Source organism: Henckelia pumila, chromosome 1, assembly GCF_033568475.1.
Source record: "Henckelia pumila isolate YLH828 chromosome 1, ASM3356847v2, whole genome shotgun sequence".
Classification (NCBI taxonomy): domain Eukaryota; kingdom Viridiplantae; phylum Streptophyta; class Magnoliopsida; order Lamiales; family Gesneriaceae; genus Henckelia; species Henckelia pumila.
Window position 1 is genome coordinate 88271598 of NC_133120.1, and position 21309 is coordinate 88292906.

Below are 21309 nucleotides of genomic sequence, written 5' to 3' on the forward strand. Positions count from 1 at the left end.
GAAAAAGGACATGGTGGGCCTCATCCAGCGCCCCCAACATGGAGTAAAGATATCCGATACCGAGCCTCTCGGTCTGACCTGCTCCCAAGCAGATCTCACAGAAAAATCACAATCGGTGCTGTGGATCCAGATAGCCGCATCCGGCTCATCCACCAAAACATGAATCTGAACGATCTCCTCCGCCACCGAGGGAGCGACGACAGCGCAGAGGAGATCAAAATCCCAGTCTCCTTCCAACAGCAAGCTGGAAACACGCACACACCGATCCCCTTTGACATCACACCTGCTCGACAGAGGGGCATCACCCAACCAAGTATCATTCCAAAAAGAGACATCCCCAAGACCAATCCTCCACCAGATACCAGGCTCCGCACGAGGTCTAATCTGGAGCAAGCGCCTCCAAGTGGGGGAAATGGCGCCACGAAAAGGAGCACAAATAGGGCTGACAGTCCGGCAATACTTCCTCGAAAGGAATCTCGCTCAGAGAGAGGAACCCTGCCGGAATCTGAACCACAGCTTCATGGAAAAGCTGTCAACAATGTCCTTGAGCCTGCGAAAACCCAGGCCTCCTTCTTTCACAGGGAGGCAGGCGCTAGACCAGTGGGCCTAGTGCCACTTCTTCTCTAAGGGTCTGGAGCCCCAAAGAAAAGCATTGAAAATATGCTCCAATTTCTCCAAAACGGCCAAAGGAGGCTGGATCACCTGGCAGAGATAGATTGGGATGGAAAGGAGCACATTGCGGATCAGCATCATCCTACTCCCAGGATCAAGGGAACGGGACTCCCAACCCTCCAGCTTTTCCGGACCGACTGCAGAAGAGGCTCAAAGAGAGAGCACTTACGGTTCCCACGGAAAAGCGGAGCTTCAACGTATTTCAAGGGCAGCTGCCCCTCCTCAAAACCAGTGATGCGCAGCAAACGTGAGCGGCGACGAGCCGTCCATCCTGGAGGAAAGATCATTGAACTCTTGGCCACATTAACGAGCTGTCCCGAGCAATTCTCATATTGAGCCAAAAAATCTTTGAGACGCTGAAGACCGCGGGATCCCCCATTGGCAAAAATAATGACATCGTCAGCATAGGCCAAATGGGAAATCGGCAAATCACACCCAGACCGGTACCTCATTTCGGTACTAAATAACTCTTTTCTAATCAATATTCTAGCTGTTTCTGGAGTTCTTCAGTTCAAGTAAAGCTCTTCTATACGAGTTGTCATCAGACTTTCATACTAGACATCACTCTATATAGAACTGCATTCATATCGTAGAAAGGTCGTAATATTTCATTGAACTATTTCTGTACATTCTAACCACTGACATATCTGTCAATTCTAGGTTAATTCTATACTAGTTCAGTATATCGACTAGAATTCTTCCGACATTTTCCTCTTGGTATACCCAGTACCGAATAACAAAAATCTAATTTATGAAACTCACATCTTAACTATTGCTTAATCAGTGCATGGATTCAATCAGCTGTTAACTGGTACTCAGTTATTGCATTAATATCTATAATGCATGCTAGCTTAATACTTCACGCCTGATATCAGCACATTCAATCTTATTTTCTCAATTCTGTTTTTCATCTTCTATGACTAATCGTGCAAATGTGTTCCATCTACTCAAAGGCAAAATCTCATCAAATACGATAAATAAAGGCTCATTAGATACGGATTGTAGCATAACAAATCACTAATCTATAAATGTATGCTATGCAATCAATATATAAGCGGTTAACTAGAATTAACTCACTTACCTGTAATATTCTTATCTGATACAACTTGAACCTTATTTTCTGTATTGGCTTATTGCCTATGAAATTATCTGTCATTCAAATATTCTCTTGATCTATTTCAGCTATGGAATCTATGCTTATATTTCTTTATCTGCTGGAGTTTAGGCTAAATTAATCTTTTCTACAGTTGTCACTATCTCTTGCTTCATAGCTATACTGCTATGAAAGTTATAGTGAAGGTGATGATCATAGTTTTTTTGTCACAATTACAGAGGCGTGAATAAAAATTCAACTCTGCCTCGTACTACCGGTTCGTGATTTTGTTATTCTATTACTGGCTTGAAATCAACTCATTAAAGTTGTTATGCTTCTATGCTGCAAAGTCTACTTTTCTATCTTCTTTATCATATACTGAAAGAAACAATTCTGTTTACTTACCTGCCAAACATTTCAATACTTCTTCTGGAAACTTCACCAACTTCTTGCTAAGCTGGAGTTGATATCAATCAAGCTGATTCTATGTTCATCTGAATATTCTTCTCTTGAACAACTGATCCAGCTCTTCAAATCAACCCCTTTCTAGATATAACATATTTTGTATCTTTCTGAGTTGGTGATTAATAGCTTTGGAGTTGTTCAACTAACATACTCCTCAGTGCAATCATCATATCGATCGGCTCAAAAACGTACCTCAACACTGTTCTGTTATGTCTGAGGTTCTCATGCTATCTGTACAATCTGTATTATTCAATAACATAAGCAATATATATGGCAGAGATTATAAAATACAATTTCAGTATAACATACTTATATTCTCATTCTTCTGAATAAAACACATGCTTGCAAATTCTCATATTTTTCAAATAAAACATGCTTGCAACGAATTCATTTATTCTAATGAATTCAAGAAATCAGGCATACATATCAGCATATAAGGATGTAATTTGCATCTCAGTAAAGAAAGCAGTGTTCACTCAAGCAATCATAGTCGCATACAATTCTGTAAAGCAAGTAAAGCATAATCATGCAATACAATAAATGCATGCGACTCAATCTACCCCGCTCAACTTCGATCTTAGTCCAAGACTTTACGCTCTGATACCACCTGTTGTGGGGACCTCAGGTGCTAATCTCATCTTAAGAGTCAAATTAACATTTAATCATAAAAGAATCACACTTGAACGAATAAAATCAAAGACTGATATTTTTTTTTTTAAAAAAAATTTTGCTCACACACGGACCTTGGTCCGGACCCTTGCACGGACCATGGCACGGGGTCCGTGTAGCTTTTGGACAAGGGTCCGTGCCTTTGCAGAAATTGAAATCAAAAGCAGTTGCGGAACAGAGGATACATGGACCCTTACACGGAGGCTTACACGGGGTCCGTGCCTCCTTTTCTCAAAACATTTTGGGACAGAGTCCATCCGGACCTATGCACATGGCATGCACGGGGTCCGTGCCCTGCGCATAAAATTCAATCTTTTTAAGCTATCAATGCTGAAAAAATAATATAATTATCAAATAAGCTTTCCAACATGATTCTACATAATTGACATGCATTTAAACATCAATCTACATATCTGTAGACAATACTCAACAACAACATGTACACATGTGCTTGTTGTTCTAACATAATTACCAAATTTATAAACTACATGTCATGTGCTTAAAACCCCGAGTCTCCACTTCTAATCTTTCAATCTCGTGCACTCCAAGCCAATTCTGACTTGCTTATGCCCCAACCTGATGCAATGCACACATACAAACAAAGAAATAGCCGGATAACTCCGGTGAGAATAAATCTCAGTATGAATAACATGCATATACATCATTTAAGCATATAAACTCATTCACATCTTGAATGTCATAAAATAACATGCTAGCATTTATAACCGCATATTCTAAACCATAGAAATATCTAGGTTAATGCATAAATGCAATGCATGTGTCAAGGAATAGGCTATCAAATCTGATATCAATAAATCGTAGTTCTGGGATCCCGGGAAAATAAAATCTTTAACCGACCATCGACTCTCCCAATCAAGGTTGTGTTAAATATCTCAATTCCCCTGACTTTGGTGCAACTATAGTGAGTCATCTAGCTCTGGAAATAAATCTATATTCCGTGCCATGAGTCATCTGACTCTGGAAGTAAATCTACATTCCATGCCACTCAACTACAGTTCTCCAAACGTCATCAGCACTCTAGGCCTTTCAACCCTCTGTGCTTTGTAGGCTGGAGTTCAAGATGAATGCAACATAATCTGGATCCATCAAATCATACATAAGCTAAAACAACATATTGAACACATCAATCATATAAACATATGATCATATAATCACTCTCAAGGATACCGACAAATCTGTAAGCATCACATAGAATACGTAAAACATGTTCAATACAGAACATAATATAAATCAAAGAAGACAAGTAAACATTTACATAAATATTCTGGGAATTCAAGAAGATATCTATCTTGAATAATCTATCCCATTTATGCAAATGTAAACAATAATATATATATATATATATATATATATATATATATATTAAACATGCATGTATGTGATTTTAGGTAACTCGATAATCAGAAACAATCTCGAGTTATCCTGCCCATCTTATTAATGTCTATTCATACCTTTCCTTCTGAATTTGAGAAGCTCCAATTCTGGACAAATAACATCAAAGAACTTCCATCAAAATCTGCTCAAATCAGTACAATCATTCAAGGCAAACTAGCTTCACACCTTCTTCAGTCTTTCTCGGTTCAACGGCTAACTTCTCGAGCTCGCCGACTCGAAATCAATATGTTGCAATTCAAATCTGAAATGCATTGATATATACTTCAAGATGAGCTTTCAATATCAATTCATTCTTATTTAGGCACAAACAATCTAACAACTTGATCACGTGACCGGAATTCAAACCGACGGCGTAACGGATCAAATTCGATATTTCCAAAAGCATAACATCAATCTTATTACTCATCTCAACTCAATACCAACATCAATTCATCAGCACAATTTCGAAATCATCAACCCTAAAAATTCATAATTTCGAAAATTCTTTCAAAAATCAAAATCATGTTCAAACGACGATCTTTTCTCGATCCGTCTTAGATATGCTATCGTCGTATATGCTAGAACATGTTTATACAATCAAATCTTAATTCTAACAACAACTTAAAATTCAAACATGGTAGAAATTCTTAAAACTTACGTCAAAACGTAGCACTTGGAGCTGTGATCGCAAATATATGCTCAATCGGAAATTCTACCGGGCGGATCGATTTTTATCGGAGCTTGAAGAATCGAAAATGGCTTGGAACCCTTTCTCTCATCTCTCTCGGTTTCTTGGCTGGGAATCTGATCCCTTTTCATCCTTATTCACGTTTAAATGGCAATTTGCAAGGCAAATTGCACTTTGGTCCCTGAACTTTGGCCTAATTGCAATTCAGTCCCCGAACAGACGTTTAATTCAATTTTATTCCTAAATAATTTAAGAATAATAGAATTTAATTATAAACTCTAAATATTCTCAAATTACATATTCTTGAATTAAAATTAAATCATTTCGAACCTTATCGCATTTTAGTTCTTGAACTGCTCAATATTCGCAAATTGACCCTTGCTCGGATTTCATCCTCAAATTAAATCCTTGATATTCATAATCTTGGAATTTACATCTTAAATTTCATAAATATCAATTCAAATATTTTTAATCTTTTAATTTAAGAATTCCAGATAGTAAAATCTTAAAATCCAAAAATCCTCAAATTAAATATTTTGGACACGAAATTTAAATATCTGATTTTCATAAATTCTTAAATTCATCTTTTCACTCTTATTAGAAATTTAACTCTTAAATCCCATCATTAAGAACTTAATATTTTCTGGCCTTACACCTATAATCCGCACCACACAGTGAAATGATACTAATATCATTAAAGTTCTCTAAAAGTCTTAACTAACATATTGCATACTCTTAAATATTTTTAGGAAGCAAAAGCTATACCTTCGTCCGTCGTCAGCCCTTTGTTGTCGCTTGCCTCAAAACTAGGCCACAGCTCCGCTACGACGTCTGGATCGCTATGCCACTTCTGAATTCCCAAAAAGACGCCTAGAATGCCCTAGATCTAAGCTGGAAGACCAAGGAAACGAGAGAAGAGAGGTGATTGGTGTGTCTGAAAATGAATCTCGTCACTACTATTTATAGACGAAGTTCGGGCCGTCCGAACTGACTTCGGGCCCTCCGAACATGATCGGATCCTCCGATCGCAGCTTCAGGTCGTCTGAACCCGATAATGCGTCATTGCTTACGTCAGCAAAATGACATCATGCATGATGTCTATCGACAGAACGATCGGGACGTCCGAACCCTCTTCGGACCGTCCGAACTTCGACAACGGAGCCTCCGAACTGGCAACTCTCTCAACCACTTTCGAGCGTTCTGAATCCATTTCCGAACTTTGTTAACCCATCTGGGACTCCCTTAATCATGTTTCATTTAATCTAACCTAATCGTAATATTAATTACTCATTAATCGTTAATTCTGGATACGGGTTACTACATTCTCCCCCACTTAAGATATTTCGTCCCGAAATCAAATCTTAAGTACTGAATGTAAAATACATGCGGAAACATTCTTTATTCAACTTAAACGATTACAGAGTTTACAACTGAATGAAACACGACTATAAAATAAAAATAACTCAGGATGTGGCTTCCTCAGTGCCTCGACGCTGCCACTGAACTAAAACCAGAGGAATGACTTTATTCCGCAAGACCTTATCCTTATAATCCAAAATACGTATATGTCTCTCTACATAAGTCAAATCTGCATCCACCTGAACTTCAAACGGTTGTAGAATGTGAGATTGATCCGCCACATACCGTCGCAACAGAGATACGTGGAACACGTCGTGAATACTGGACAGATACGGTGTCAAGGCCAGACAATAAGAAAAATCGCCAATGCTCTCTAAGATCTCAAACGAATCGATAAACCTTGGAGACAACTTGCCCTTGAGGCCAAACCTAAGAATCCTGCGGAAAGGTGACACTCTCAGAAACACTTTCTCCCCAACATCAAACTGCAAAGGTCTATGCTTGGTATTAGCATAGCTGGCCTGACGATCCTGTGCAATCTTAATCCGTTTCTTGATCTGATCAACAATATCTGATGTCTGCTGAACTAACTCTGGTCCTTCAGCCTGTCTCTCCCCCACTTCTTCCCAGAAGAGTGGAGTATGACAACGTCGCCCGTAAAACGCCTCAAAAGGTGTCATTGATGAAACTTAAAATTTGTAATTATTTATATGTTAAAAAGTGTGTTTTAAAATTTAAGTTTAATTAAAATTATGAAGTTGTATTATTTTAGTGTTATGTGTTTATATTTAAATATTTTACTAAAATGTTGTATTTTACGGTTTACGCAGGTTTGGTAAAAATAAAATTACTCAAGCTACAGAGGTCATAATGGAGTAATCTCAAAACCTGTAGAATCACAAAAGAGGCATCTTCAACTTTGTAGAAGACAAGAAATTCCAAAAACTTCATTAAGATGATCAAAATAATCAAACATCAAAATGGAGATAGATTTACTTTTACTATGACCAGCTTGGAGTAAAAATATCATAAGTATTTCATATGTTATCCAAAAGGGGTGAATGAGTTGTCCAAACACATCTACACAAAATATCCTACGTGTTCTATGTTGAAAAGAAAGGCTGAATCGGTGGTCTAAGGCATCAAACATGCCAATTAAAGTTGGGTCATGGTATTGACATTCAAGGAGACAAGCACCCACCAACTTTACTATTTCACATTTAATGAGCCTTGGACTCTTGCTCTCATTTGGCCTATAAATAGATGTGTTGTATAAGCTTTGTAGTGTGTAAGAGTGTAGAGAATTCTTCATTTGTAAAATAAATATTGTGTGTGTGAGAATAAAAGTTTGAGTGTGCAAGTTTCTCAAGTTCAAGTATGAAATTTCTTTTATCTTTATTCTTGAGTTTCATGTTCATGGAAAGCTAAATCTTTTTATGTCAAGGTGAAAAGGTTTCATTGTTGGTCAAGTAAGATTGTCTATTTTGTATATTCTTTTCTTTTCTATTTTTATTTTTACTAATTGATCTTTATTTGTAGGTATAATTTTGGATGATTTGTTGTTATCTATTTACATCAAATGCTTGGTACCTTGAATGTGGTTACCTTGATTTGTTGTCAAATATGATACAATAAATACTACAATAATTATATACTATAAATATATGTATCTATTTATAATAAAGTCATATATATTATTTAGACGATAGCGCGACACTGTCGGTTGTTCTAAATAATATATTGTGATTTGAACTAACATTTACTTTCTCGCATCTAACTTTTACTTTATCGCAACTAACATTTACTTTTCCGCAACTAACATTTACTTTCTCGCATCTAACTTTTACTTTTCCGCAACTAACATTTACTTTATCGCATCTAACATAAAGTCATATATTTTATTTAGACGATAGCGTGGCTCTGCCGGATGTTCTAAATAAAATATTGTGATTTGATCTAACATTTACTTTTATGTCAATTTATATTTATGCATTTATATATATATTATGGATACCATGTATTAAATATCGGTTGATATTAATATAGTGGGAACTATATTATATGATATACTTGTTTAAATATTTCATTGTTCTTTTATGTTTATTTTTATTTTAGTTTCTTTTATTTATTTTTATTAAGCAATCTTAAATAAACCAACAATGAACCTTTGAAACCTTGACAATTTTATAATTTGTGTATTTGAAGTTTTATAATAATATTTTCATCTATAATATATTATTGCTAAAATTAAACTTACAACATCCTCTCCGTGGATCGATCTCGTACTCACGAGTATATTACTTGCAGACAACCTACACTTGGGTGAATTACAATTTAAGTTGTAGCAAGTTTTTGGCGCCGTTGCCGGGGAGGTATAAATTAAGTTTAATTTTGTTATTATGTAAATAGTATGTTGTTTTTTATTGTATGATTGTTTGGAGTCGTAAACAAAGTGGTAGACTTGTTCGAGTAACTGAAAATATTTTAAACATGGACGATAATTCTAATAATCAAGATGATAATAATAATAATCATCATCATCAAGAACATGAACAACCAAGAACACTTAGGCACCATATGAATCCAATAAGAACTAGTACACCATCTTGTTTAGTTTTTCCTCCTGATGCATCTAATTTCAATTTTAAGCCACAAGTCATTCAACTTTTACCAAATTTTCATGGCTTAGATTCTGAAAATCCATATTTGCATTTAAGAGAATTTGAGGAGGTTTGCAACACTTATAATGATCAAAATTGTAGCATGGATACTGTTCGATTAAAGCTTTTCCCTTTTTCCTTAAAAGATAAAGCTAAAACATGGTTGCAAAATTTGAGATCAAGTTCAATAAGATCATGGGAAGAAATGCAACAACAATTTCTAAAAAAGTTTTTTCCTTCCCATAGAACAAACTCTTTTAAAAGACAAATTACAACTTTTTCTCAAAAACAAGGGGAAACATTTTATCAATGTTGGGATAGATATAAAGAGTTACTTAATACATGCCCACATCATGGTTTTGAAATATGGAGAATAGTTTCTCACTTTTATGAAGGTTTAATACCTAAAGATAGGCAAATGATAGAATTCATGTGTAATGGAACTTTTGAAGATAAAAACCCAAATGAAGCTATGGAATATTTGGAGTCATTAGCAGAAAATGCTCAAAATTGGGATAATATAGGCTCAATTGAACCACCAAGTAAAACCAATAATTCAACAAATGGAGGTGGTATTTATCATCTTAGAGATGATGTAGATGTTCAAGCTAAACTTGCATCTTTAGCAAGAAAAATCGATTCATTAGAAATGAAAAAGAGTGATCAATTAAAAAGTGTTCAAGAAATTGTTTGTCATATATGTGACACACATGATCATCTTACAAAAAATTGTCCTACTTTGCCTTCATTTAAAGAATGTCTCCATGAACAAGCCAATTATGTTAACAATTTTAAAAAACCAACATTAGATCCTTTTTCACAAACATACAATCCTGGTTGGAGAAATCATCCCAATTTTAGTTGGAGGAACGATAATAATGTACAACCTTCACAACAACCTTTTCAAAATAACCAAAATCATCAAGGTTATGCTCCTTATATCCCACCTCCAAGAAAAAATTTTGAAGATGAAATTCATGCATACATTCAAAAGCAAGAGTCTATCAATATTCAAAACATTCAATCTATGAATGATTTGAAAGAAACTCTTGCAAAATTTGCATCTGCACTTAATATTCATGAAAAAGGAAAATTTCCATCTCAACCACAACCTAATCCTAAAAATCAAAATCAAGAAAAATTTGATCAAGTAAAATCTGTTATTACTCTTAGAAGTGGTAAAATAGTTAATGATTCATATAGTGATGAAAACAAAGATCAATTAAACTCAAAGAGTAAGGATTCAAATCCTGATACTTTTGAGAAAGATGATGCTTTGAGTCCTAAAAATAAGAAAATTGATGATAAAATAAATAAACATGTTCCTTTTCCTCATGCATTAGTAAATAATAAAAAACAAAAAAATGATTCTGATATTTATGAAGTTTTTAAACAAGTAAAAATAAATATTCCATTATTAGATGCTATTAAACAAGTGCCTTCTTATGCAAAGTTTTTAAAAGATTTATGTACTGTGAAAAGACAATTGCATGTAAAGAAGAAAGCATTCTTAACGGAGCAAGTAAGCTCTATTATTCAAAATAATTCTACCTTGAAATATAAAGATCCCGGTTGTCCAACAATTTCATGTATTATTGGAAAAAATAAAATTAAAAAAGCTTTGTTAGATTTGGGAGCAAGTGTGAATTTAATTCCTTATTCAGTTTATGAAAAGCTTAAGTTGGGAGATTTAAAACCTACATCTGTCACTCTTTTACTAGCCGATAGGTCAATCAAAATACCTAGAGGTATCATAGAAGATGTGTTAGTTCAAGTCGATAAATTCATATATCCTGTGGATTTTATTGTCTTGGATACACAACCAATAGAAGTACATAACGAAATTCCAGTAATATTGGGACGTCCATTTCTAGCAACTTCAAATGCTTTAATTAATTGTCGAAATGGAATAATGAAATTGTCTTTTGGAAATATGACTTTAGAACTTAATGTGTTCAATTTATGTAAACAACCAAGTATTAATGAAGATGAAGATGATAATGCAATAGAAACAATTGTGGAAGAAAATATACACCAAGAAAACTTAAATCAACAATCTGAAGTTTGTTTAGTGGAAAGTTTTGATTCAAAAAATGTTTTTAAATCAAAGTTATTTGAAGAAATTAATGAACTTGAAGAAGTAAAAGAAAATGATCATCCAAAACTTGAATTAAAACCCTTGCCAATAGAACTAAAATATGCTTTTCTTGGTGAAAATCAAACATATCCTATTGTAATATCTTCTACCCTCTTACCAAAACAAGAAGAAGATGTAATAACACTACTTAAAAAACACAAAAATGCAATTGGATGGACTTTGCAAGATATAAAAGGTATAAATCCTTTAATCTGCACACATAGAATTCACTTGGAAGAAAATGCTAAAACATATCAACAACCACAAAGAAGATTAAATCCACACATGAAAGAAGTTGTTAAAAATGAAGTTTTAAAACTATTAGATGCCGGAATTATTTATCCAATCTCGGATAGTAAATGGGTAAGTCCAACACAAGTAGTACCAAAAAAATCAGGCATCACTGTTATAAAAAATGAAAAGGGAGAATTATTACAAGCTAGGATTCCATCTAGTTGGCGTATGTGCATTGATTATAGAAAATTAAATGATGCAACTAGAAAAGATCACTTTCCGTTACCATTTTTAGATCAAATTTTAGAGAAAGTGGCAGGTAATCCTTATTATTGTTTTCTTGATGGGTATTCGGGGTATTATCAAATACCAATATCATTAGAAGATCAAGAAAAAACTACTTTCACTTGTCCGTTCGGAACTTTTGCTTTTAAAAGAATGCCATTTGGTTTATGTAATGCCCCGGCTACTTTTCAAAGATGCATGCTAAGTATTTTTAGTGACATGATTGAAGAATTTGTGGAAGTTTTTATGGATGATATAACTGTTTTTGGAAACTCATTTGAAAACTGTCTTAAAAATTTGGAAGAAGTTTTAAAAAGATGTGAAGAAAAAAATCTTGTTTTAAATTGGGAAAAATGTCACTACATGGTTAAATCCGGAATTGTGTTAGGGCATGTCATATCTGAAAAAGGAATTGAAGTTGATAAAGCTAAGGTTGATGTTATTGCTAATCTACCATCACCAAACACGATCAAAGAAATTCGATCATTTTTGGGTCATGCGGGATTTTATAGAAGATTTATAAAAAATTTTAGCATAATATCGAAACCAATTTCAAATCTTTTAACAAAAGATGCACAATTTGAATGGACTCAAGAATGTGAAACTGCTTTTAAAAAGATAATTAATCTTTTAACTACATCACCTATTTTACAACCTCCTGATTGGTCTTTACCATTTGAATTAATGTGTGATGCAAGTGATTATGCTGTAGGAGCCGTGTTAGGACAAAGAAAAGAAGGTAAACCTTATGTGATCTATTATGCAAGTAGAACCTTAAATAGTGCTCAAATCAATTATTCAACAACTGAAAAAGAATTACTTTCAGTAGTGTTTGCATTAGATAAATTTCGATCCTATTTAATTGGTTCTACTACTATTGTTTACACTGATCATTCTGCCATAAAATATTTATCAAATAAACAAGATGCTAAGCCGAGATTAATAAGATGGATTTTGTTGTTACAAGAATTTGATCTTGTAATAAAAGATAAAAAGGAAAAGAAAATGTAGTAGCCGATCATTTATCAAGAATAATTTCTGAATCATCTCAAAATGAAATACCAATAAATGAAAATTTTCCGGATGATCAACTATTTTATGCTACTACTATGCCTTGGTTTGCTAATATTGTAAATTTTCTTGTGACAAATAAAATGCCTTCTCATTGGAGTTCACAAGATAAAAATAAATTCTTGAAAGATGTCAAAAAATTTTATTGGGATGATCCTTATTTGTTTAAGTATTGTCCTGATCAAATTTTTCGACGATGCATACCCGACAATGAGGTAAGTAGTGTCATTAAATTTTGTCATTCTGAGGCATGTGGAGGTCATTTTTCGTCAAAGAAAACAGCTGCAAAAATCTTTCAATGTGGATTTTATTGGCCTTCTTTATTCAAAGATACACATTCATTTTGCAAATCTTGTGAAAATTGTCAGAAAATGGGTTCAATTTCAAAACGAAACATGATGCCTTTAAATCCAATCATGATTATTGAAATATTTGACAGTTGGGGAATAGATTTTATGGGTCCATTTCCATTATCTTTTGGATTCACTTATATTTTAGTAGCTGTCGATTATGTTTCAAAATGGATTGAAGCAATTGCATGTAGAACTAATGATCATAAAGTTGTGATAAAATTTTTGAAAGAAAATATTTTTAGTCGATTTGGAATACCTAGAGCTATAATAAGTGATGGGGGAAGTCATTTTATAAATAAATCATTTTCTTCGTTGTTAAGAAAATATGGTATTACACATAAAGTTTCTACTCCATATCACCCTCAAACGAATGGTCAGGTTGAACTTGCAAATAAAGAAATAAAACACAATTTTGGAAAAAACAGTCAATCCAAATCGAAAAGATTGGTCTTTAAGATTAAGTGATGCATTATGGGCATATAGAACTGCATTTAAAACATCATTGGGGATGTCACCATATAGATTAGTTTTTGGAAAGCATTGTCATTTACCTATTGAAATTGAACATAAAGCTTATTGGGCAATTAAAGCGTTTAATACTAATTTAGATGATGCATCTAAATCAAGAAAATTGCAATTAAATGAACTAGAAGAATTTAAAAATGATGCATATGAAAATGCAAAGATTTATAAAGATAAAACAAAAGCATTTCATGATAAAAATATTATGAGAAAATCTTTTGAAATCGGACAAAAAGTTTTACTTTATAATTCTCGCGTGCATTTGTTTCCAGGAAAACTTAGATCGCGATGGTCTGGACCATTTATTGTTAAATTTGTCTATCCTCATGGTGCTGTTGATGTTGAAAATCCTAAAAATAATAATGTATTTAAAGTTAATGGGCAAAGACTTAAACCGTTTATAGAAAATGAAGTTCTTAATGAAGAGTTTATGCCTTTATATGATCCAACTTAATTGTTACTTATATTTTTATTTTATTTTTGCAGAATTGAGTTCACTTCCCGGTTAAGTGGCGGATAACGGTACTCCGTGACTACTTTCAGTCGGTTTTATTTCAATTTCCCAAAATAATTGAATATATATATATAAAATATATATTATGGATGAAGCTATCAAAAAACTTGGTAAATATTTTCCATCTATTTCTAAAAAAGTTCTGAGAATGATTTATGAAGGCAGATGTGAAAGATTGAGAATGCTTATGCAAAAAGGAATCCCGGAGGATATTCGTCTTATAATTGAAGCCAAGGTTCGATTAGGTGGTGAAGTTCCAAAATTCTTACTTGTTCGAAATATGTCTGGACTAGGAAAAAGTACCTATGCGAAGAAAAGAAGGGCTAAAAGGTTAGATGTTTGTCATAATTGTGCCAGATGGACTTGTAATAGACAATGCAGATCTTTGGGATATGTTTCCACAAATAGAGAAGATAAAATTGATTTCATTAAGAATGGGCTGAGTAAAGAGTCATTGGATGATATCTCATTGACTCTTGAGACGCATTCTAGTGGAGATGTACAAGGTCAACTTCTCCATTTATGGAAACTATTCCAAGCGCAGCGTCATGGTGATGGTCTTGGGAATCTGACTAAAAAAGACCCTATTGCCAATTTATAAGAAAATTGGATGGTAAGCCAACCCTCGACTCATAAATATTGAAGGAACACTGTGAGCCACAATCACATCACTGTTTATACGCATGCATGTTATTATTATATATTATTTTTTTACTATTTTCATCATTTTTGTTCACATCTGTATTCCTATTTCTGTCTTATTCCTTGTTTTCCTTATAAAATCACTCAACTCTCTCTATATTTTTTTTTTTAAAAAAAGAAAAAAACATGACAGGATCTTCTTCACAAAAATTGAAAAATATTTGTGTCTTTTGTGGTTCTAATACTGGAAAGAATGAAATATTTGTTGATGCAGCAATTAATCTTGGAAAAAAGTTAGCAGAGAGAAAAATTCACTTGGTTTACGGAGGAGGCAATATTGGGTTAATGGGATCTATTTCAACAGCAGCTCATCTTGGAGGTAGTCAGGTTTTGGGTATTATTCCTACAGCTTTAGCTGAAGGAAATATTACAGGTGTTACGGTTGGGGAAGAGTTGAAAGTTTCATCAATGTACGAGAGAATAACTAAAATGATAGAAAATTCTGATGCTTTTATTGCCTTACCTGGTGGTTTTGGTACTTTAGAAGAAATTTTTCATGTTGTTTCTTGGGCACAACTTAATATCCATAATAAACCTGTTGGCTTGTTGAATATTAATAACTATTATGATGGTTTGTTGACTTTTCTCGATGTAGCCGTGGAACAAAATTTTATTTCAGAAAATTCACGAAGGATGCTCATCTCTGCTTCGAATGAAGACCAATTAATTGATGATCTCCAAGCTTTTGTTCATCAACCTGATTCAGCTATAACAAAGATCAATTGGTCTCAACCAACTAGTAAGAAAAGAAAACTGGATCATTGATTCAACATGTCATGAAATGGTTTGTGTTTGTTCCTCATCTTCAATAATTCCAGGTGATATTCTTTCATCATGTACTCTTTATTAAAAAAAAAAAAAAAATTTAAAAACAATGTCATATTCAAGTTTGGGGAGGGTTTATCTCTAAAAAAAAAAAAAAAAAAAAAAAAATTTAAAATTTAAAAAAAAATATATTTCTATAATAATATTTATTTTTCTTTTTCAATGGCAGAGTAAGGAGTCAAAAACTCCTGACACGCATTAGTTTTTATTTATCATCTTATCACAATAGATTAGATTTTAATATTTCGTATATATTTAAATTGCAAACTACTAAGAAAATGAAGTTTTTTTGTATAGATGTTTATTTATTCTTCTTTTTATCAATTTAATAGAAAATATATAATTGATGGGATATAAGTTATAAATAATATATAATTGTGTGTTTTCAAATACATATTTTCTAAAACTTTTATGAGTATATAATTAAAGTGATATTGATTGAATAAATAATAACATGTATAATTGAGGGAATTAATTTGTAAAAGTGCAATAGTTACTCACATAAATTTTGTGAGTGAGGGGTAAGAATTGAGAAAACAACTTATAAGCTTTTATTGATTAAAAGAAATGGTTGATTACTAGATTAAACCCATTTTGAAAAAAAAAAAAAAGAAAAAAAAAAGAAAATGAAAAATTGGCTGCAAAGTTGTTTGAAGTTTGATTGTAAAGATGTAGAGTATTAATATCTCTACTATAATTATTAATGTAATAGATTTACCTCATAAAAAATAAAAAAATAAATAAACTTTGAAAAAAAAAAAATGTTACATTTTCAAAGTTTATTGGAGGTATTTGATTATGTAAAAACAATTTTGCAGCCAAGCAAAAAAAAAAAACAAAAAAAACAAAAAAAAAAAATGGGTTTATTCTTTGTAAATCATCCTATCTTATTTTCAATATTAGGTTATTTGATTGTCTGCTTTACTAGCCATTTTCAAAGAGTGTATAATTTCTTCCAACTGCATGAGTGGAAAAACAGCTATATATGAAATACTTTAACCCGAGAGAATATGGAGTTGAGACTTTTACATTAATATTCTTGATGATATACATGTTATGAAAATGATTTCTATTATCCTTTTAATTATATTATTCTCAAAGTTTTTAGAAAATATTTATGTAAAAAAAAGAAATTATATATATTTAATATTTTGATATTGTGTGAAATATATAATATAGCCCATCCAATTGACATATTTATATATTGGTTGATAATGAGATATTTTTTTAATAATAAACATATGATCTCCTCACAGAAGTGTGTTTTTTAATTTGAAAATTTCAAAGTTTGCAAATTTAAATATTTATTACTTATTTAGGTAATAAAAAATATAAAACTTGTGATTGTTATGATATATTATGATATTTTATTACTAAGGGACTATGTAATTAAGTTAGCCGTTTTGGGGGTGTGATGAATACTTAAAATTTGCTAATTATATATATGTTTATAAAAAGTGTTGTTATATAAAATTTAAGTTTAATTAAAATTATGGTAATTTGTAATGTATTTTGTAGTGTTATCGTGTTTATATTTAAATGTTTTACTAAAATGTTGTATTTTAAAAACGTTTAAACGCAGGTTTGGTAAAAAATAAAATTACTCAAGCTACAGAGGTCATAATGGAGTAATCCTTAAAACCTGTAGAATCACAAAAGAGGGACATCTTCAACTTTGTAGAAGACAAGAAATTCCGAAAAACTTCATTAAGATGAATCAAAATAATCAAACATCAAAATGGAGATTAGATTTACTGTTTACTATGACCAGCTTTGGAGTAAAAATATCATAAGTATTTCATATGTTTATCCAAAACGGGTGAATGAGTTTGTCCAAACACATCTAACAACAAAATATCCTACGTGTTCCTAAGTATGAAAAGGAAAGGCTGAATCGGTGGTCTAAGGCATCAAACATGCCAATTAAAGTTGGGTCATTGTATTGAACATTCAAGGAGACAAGCAACCTCCCCACCTAACTTTACTATTCACATTTAATGAGCCTTGGACTCTTGCTCTCATTTGGCCTATAATATTATGTGTTGTATAGAGAGCTTTGTAGTGTGTAAAGAGTGTTAGAGAATTTCTTCATTTGTAAATACTAAAATATTGTTAGTGAGTGAGAATAAAAGTTTGAGATGTGCAAGTTTTTCTCAAGTTCAAGTAATGAAATTTCTTTTATCTTTATTCTTGAGTTTCATGTTTCAATAGGAAAGCTAAAATCTTTTTATGTCAAGGTGAAAAGGTTTCATTGTTGGTCAAGTAATATTGTCTATATTTTGTATATTCTTTTCTTTTCTATTTTTATTTTTACTAATTGATCTTTATTTGTAGGTATAATTTTGGATGATTTGTAGTTATCTATTTACATCAAATGCTTGGAAACTGAATGTGGTTACCTTGATTTGTTGTCAAATATGATACAATAAATACTACAAAAATTATATACTATAAATATATGTAACTATATATAATAAAGTCATATAAATTATTTAGACGATAGCGCGACACTGTCGGTTTGTTCTAAATAATATATTGTGATTTGAACTAACATTTACTTACTCGCAACTAACTTTTACTTTATCGCAACTAACATTTACTTTTCCGCAACTAACATTTACTTTTCTCGCATCTAACTTTTACTTTTCCGCAACTAACATTTACTTTATCGCATCTAACATAAAGTCATATATTTTATTTAGACGATAGCGTGGCTCTGCCGGATGTTCTAAATAAAATATTGTTATTTGATCTAACATTTACTTTTATGTCAAATTTATATTTATGCATTTATATATATTATGGGTACCATGTATTAAATATCGGTTGATATTAATATAGTGGGAACTATATTATATGATATACTTGTTTAAATATTTCATTGTTCTTTTATGTTTATTTTTATTTTAGTTTCTTTTATTTATTTTTATTAAGCAATCTTAAATAAACCAACAATGAACCTTTGAAACCTTGACAATTTTATAATTTGTGTATTTGAAGTTTTATAATAATATTTTCATCTATAATATATTATTGCTAAAATTAAACTTACAACATCCTCTCCGTGGATCGATCTCGTACTCACGAGTATATTACTTGCAGACAACCTACACTTGGGTGAATTACAATTTAAGTTGTAGCAGTCATCCCAATGCTAGTATGATAGATGTTGTTGTACGCGAACTCAATCAATGGAAAATGAATCCTGCCAGGCTGAACCAAAGTCCGTGACTCATGCACAAAGCATATCCTCCAAAGTACGGATAGTGCGCTCTGACTGACCATCTGTCTCCGGATGATAGGCAGTACTCAAACTAAGAGTAGTGTCCATCGCACGCTGAACACTCCCCCAGAACCTAGAAGTAAACCTGGGGTCTCAATCGCTGACAATGCTCACAGGCACTCCATGAAGTCGAACGATCTCCTGAATGTACAACCGAGCCATACGATCCACATTGTACTCTCGGCTATAGAAATGAAATGAGCTGACTTGGTGAGTCGGTCCACCACAACCCAGATAGCATCACAGTTCCTCGAGGATATCGACAAATGGTCACAAAATCCATCGAGATAAACTCCCATTTCCACTCAGGAATAGGCAGACTGTGAAGCAAACCTCCAGGTCTTCGGTGCTCAGCCTTAACTTGTTGACACACCAAACATCTCGAAACAAACTGATACACACTGCGTTTCATTCCCTTCCACCAAAACCGAGTACGTAGATCCTTGTACATCTTGTTTGCTCCCCGGATGAATACTTAACTTAGTGCGGTGTGCCTGATACAAAATCTCCTCTCGCAACTTCTCATCCTCAATAATTACAAGCCTACCAGACAAACACAGAAAACCATTTGACTGAATAGTGAAATCCAGACGTGCTACCCTCGTTATCTAGACGAGCCAAACACTGGGTCTTTGAATCAGACATCTGGGCCTCCCGAATCCGCGAATACAAAGCTGGCTCAGATAGTATCGCAAACATCTGGATACTATGCATACCTTTCTTGTGTTTGAAGGTATACCTTGAAGAACAACAATCTCCAATCGCACTAGACATCGAACAAGTCCTGAAGTGCGGACAGTCGCACCTTGCGACTCAAAGCATCAGCAGTGAGATTAGCATCTCCCCGGATGGTAACTTAATTTCGCAATCATAATCCTTAAGCAAGTCCATCCAACGTCTCTGCCTCATGTTCAACTCCGCCTGAGTGAACAAATACTTGAGACTCTTGTGTCGGTGAAGATCTCCAAATTTCTCACCATACAGATAATGACGCCAGATCTTCAAAGCAAACACAATAGCTGCCAACTCCAAATCATGAACTGGATAATTGTCTTCGTGCAACTTCAGCTGTCTAAGAAGCGTATGCGATCACATGCCCATTCTGAGTCAGACACAACCCAACCCATGAAGAGAAAGCATCTTCTGTGTAAACCACGTACCCTCCAGATCATGACGGTAATGCTAACACCGGCGCAAAAGTCAACCATCGTCGAAGCTCACAAAAATTCTCCTCACACTCTAAGGACCACTCAAAATAAACACCCTTTGCGGGTAAGCTGCGTCAATGGTCGAGCTAGGTGAGAGAAGTTCAAAATGAAAGCGACGATAATAACCTGCTAGACCCAGAAAACTACGGATCTCAGCAACCGTCGTCGGGCGCGACCAATTAAGAACAGCCTCAATCTTGCTCGGATCAACAGAAACCCCTTCCACTGGATATGATATGGCCAAGAAAGACCACTTAATCAATTCAGAACTCACACTTACTCAACTTGGCGTACAACTGCTCATCCCGAAGAGTCTGCACTACCAATCACAAGTGTGAAACATGCTCGTCCGCATTACGCGAATACACCAGGATGTCCGTCAATGAAGACCACGACAAACTTTTCCAAATACTCCCTGAAGATACGGTTCATCAGATCCATAAATATAGCTGGCGCATTAGTCAAACCGAAAGGCATCACTAGAAATTCGTAATGCCCATAGCGAGTACGGAATGCAGTCTTGGCTATGTCCTGATTTCGGACTCTCATCTGATGATACCCAGATCTCAAGTCAATCTTGGAATAAACCGAAGTACCCTGCAGTTGATCAAACAAGTCATCAATATGAGGCAAAGGTACTTGTTCTTCATAGTAACCCAATTCAGCTGCCGGTAGTCAATGCACAACCGCATAGACCCATCCTTCTTCTTCACAAAAAGAACAGGAGCTCCCCAAGGATATACACTAGGACGAATGTACCCCTTGTCCAATATATCCTGTAACTGATTCTTCAACTCTCGCATATCTGATGGAGTCAGACAATACGGTGCTCGAGAGATAGGCGAAGTACCCGGCATCAACTCTATGCCAAACTCGACTTCCCTAGCAGGAGGAAAAACCGGAATCTCATCTGGAAATACATATGGGAATTCATCCACAATAGGAATACTCACTATCCTAACGCTCTCAGTGGACAAATCAACTGCATAGATAAGGTAGCCTTCCCCGCTAGACTCTAGAGCTCGACAGGCTCTCAAAGCTGATACCAATGGCATCGGGGGTCGCGCTCCCTCTCCATAGAAAAACCAGCTATCACTCCCATCCGGATGAAAGCGTAATAATCTCTGATAGCAGTCCACTGAAGCTCGATAGGTAGTCAACATGTCTTATCCCC

General features: G+C 33.8%; 1 non-coding gene and 1 pseudogene across 1 annotated transcript; one reads left to right on the plus strand and one right to left on the minus strand.

Annotated features, from left to right (window-relative positions):
• Positions 1–660: 660 nt before the first annotated feature.
• The window catches only part of LOC140867571 (uncharacterized), a 29797-nt pseudogene continuing 9148 nt past the window's right edge, over positions 661–21309 (plus strand).
• LOC140876855 (small nucleolar RNA R71) lies at positions 9251–9361 on the minus strand. The gene has a single exon (XR_012149087.1). It is a non-coding gene; the product is annotated as a small nucleolar RNA R71 (small nucleolar RNA).